Consider the following 3,020-nt stretch of genomic DNA (forward strand, 5'->3'; position numbering starts at 1 on the left):
AACAATTGTGGCTCTTGTATTCAACGTGCTCAAAACCTTCCTGGAGATGAACAGTAAGTTTTTGATGAGCTCACAGCTAAGGCTGAGAGACAAAACGTGTGACTAGCAGTGTACTGTGAGGGCAGAGGAAGAAAGTTCTTGTGTGCAGAGTGGGCAGTGGGCGCCGACAGAAGATAGTGGTTGAACTGGACAGAGAGACGGACAGTTCTACATTCAGATAGTAATAACGTGACGTCGGAAGGATATCCCCTCGAGGTCTTATTCAAGACATTTTTGGTGCCGAATCCAGGAAGTGGGATCCATATTGTGACATGTTGCGCAACGGAGGACCCCTACCTCCCCAGCGGCACGTGGCGGTAACGTAGGGCTCTCGTTACTACTTGTCGCGCTACGCAGGACAACACTCCACCCCCACCCCCCGGCGGCGGTGACGTGCCGAGCGGAGCCGAAGTGAGCCAAGCGGAGCCGAAGCGAGCCGAATCCCAGCGCACTTGTCGCTATGCAACGCGGATAAACAGTGGTTGCGATAGACGACCCTAGCAACAGCGAACGGAATAAAAGCCGGCTGAGCAGCAAGCGAGGGTCAGTGTGTTATCAACAGTCCTCGAGCTACCTCCGAGTTAGTTCCGAATCAGTTCACGAGTTACGAGTTACCAGCATTTGCAGTGTAATATTTGCGATACTGCCAATGGCAGTATTTGTCAGATTGTAATTTGGGTGATTGTAAGTGCGAATGTGAAATAAAATTCGCTATATCAAATACGGAGTGAAAATATTTATCGCGTTATACACCCAATATGTGACAACTGGTGTCAGAAGTGGGATTACGATCTTAAACAAGCCACATACGAATTGTTGTGCATCGAATATTTTACTGCTACAAAATGGAGATGCAGCAGATAATCGAAATGCTGGCGAAAGCAGATGCCGACCGAGTGCGGATGGAAAAGAGAATGAAAGCCAACCGAAAAAAAGACAGAGAAGATTTTCCTGGCGAAGTTAGAAGTCAATCAAAAAAAGCAAATAGCATGCTGACGAAATTAGACGACGACACTAATGCCTGGCAGGAAGAGACTATAGCCGGCCAGGTGGACACGAAACCTGCGGCGGTACAACAAGAAGAGATCTCCATTGCAATAACTTTGGACTGTAGATGGCCTGCCAAGATATGGAAGCACGGCTAGAAGATGAAGAGCCGGCATCAGCGAACAGGAAACCTGAGGCGGCAGAATCACGAGAGGTACCCGTACAAGACGCCGAAGCAATGCCGGTCGGAGAACCGAAGTAGAAAAGGCGCAGGGACCGTCACCGACAAAAATGAAGAGTTTCACACGGGAAAATCGTGGACCCCGGATAAAGTTGGCTGCCACCTGCAGGAAGACATCCGTTCGCGCGACAGTGGCATGACGTTGGAGAATGACTTCAAGAAGGAAACTCCCCAGTGAAATCATCTTATCGCATAGCTGCACAAAGCGTTTTTCTGCCGCCTTTATTATGGTAAAGAGTGACTCAATGTGACTTCGCATCTCATCACTGCGTTCGTCTGTTTCCTTCATCATCTCCTTTACTCGCTTGATTTTAATGCATTCGCAAGCACGATGATTATTCTCTCTGTCTTGTAGGTTCTGCAACTGTTGTTTAAGCTCAAGCAGGATTGTTGTAGTCCTTCGTTGAATTCTCCCTTGAACATAACGCACTATCAGCCGATAAAGAATACAGATAAGGTCGGTCAACTCCACGATAGAAACCTCCCAGACAACCTTCGCTTGTTCTCCGAAGCTCTTCCATTGCAATCGCCACCAGGACGCTGCTTCCATTTTGATTGTTGTGTCTGAAGTTTTGTTTTTTAAATTCGCTAAATGGGTGTTGCGTCCAGCTGGGTCCACTCGGCACGGCGGCCACTGACTTGCGACTGTAGTTATTACTCCGTCAGCTGCTGAATATAAGAGGCCTTATATAGCGCTTTCCAATATAACTGTGGGAAGTAGTTATATGAAGAGACAGACACTTGTAGAAATGTTCTATAATATTTGTTATATTTGCACCGTATACACAGACGAACTTGAGTTAGTGAAGTCTGTGTCACCTTCAACGTTGTATTGTAACACAACTCTCAACTAGGTTATGAATCCCGGATGAAGGTGGCTGCCATCTGAAGGAAGATATCCCGTCGCGCGACAGTGGCACGACGTTGGAGAAAAGACTTCAAGAAGGAAAATCCCCAGTGAAATCATTTCATCGCATAGCTGCACACTGCGTTCTTCTGCCGCTTTATTATCGCCAACAGTGACTCAATGTGACTTCGCATCTCATCACTGTGTTCGTCTGTTTCCTTCATCATTTACTTTACTCGTTTGATCTTAATCCATTCACAAGCACGATTATGATCCTCTCTGTCTTGTAGGTTCTGCACCTGTTGTTTCAGCTCAAGCATGATTGTTGTAGTCCTTCGTTGAATTCTCCCTTGAACATACCGCACTATCAGCTGATATAGAATACAGATAAGGACGATCAACTCCACGATAGGAACCTCCCATACAATCTTCGCATGTTCTCCGAAGCCCTTCCATTGCAAATGCCACCACGATGCTGCTTCCATTTTGAATATTTTAACTGAAGTTTTGTTTTTTAAATTCGCTACATGGGTGTTGGGTCGAGCTGGAACAACTCGGCACGGTGGCCACTGACATCCGACTGAAGTTAATCATCCGTCAGCTGCTGAATATAAGGGGCCTTATATGTCGCTTTCTAATATTACTGTGGGATGTAGTTACATGAAGAGACAGCCACTTGTAGAACGGTTCTATAATATTTGTAATATTTGCACAGTATACACAGACGAACTTGAGTTAGTGAAGTCAATTAAACCTTCGACGTTGTATTGTAACACAATTCTCAACTAGATCATGAATACCGGATGAAGTTGGCTGCCATCTGCAGGAAGATTTCCCGTCGCGCGACAGTGGCACGACGTTGGAGAAATTACTTCAAAAGGGAAACTTCCCTGTGAAATCATTTCA

Source organism: Cryptotermes secundus, unplaced genomic scaffold, assembly GCF_002891405.2.
Source record: "Cryptotermes secundus unplaced genomic scaffold, Csec_1.0 scaffold306, whole genome shotgun sequence".
NCBI classification, from domain to species: Eukaryota; Metazoa; Arthropoda; class Insecta; order Blattodea; family Kalotermitidae; genus Cryptotermes; species Cryptotermes secundus.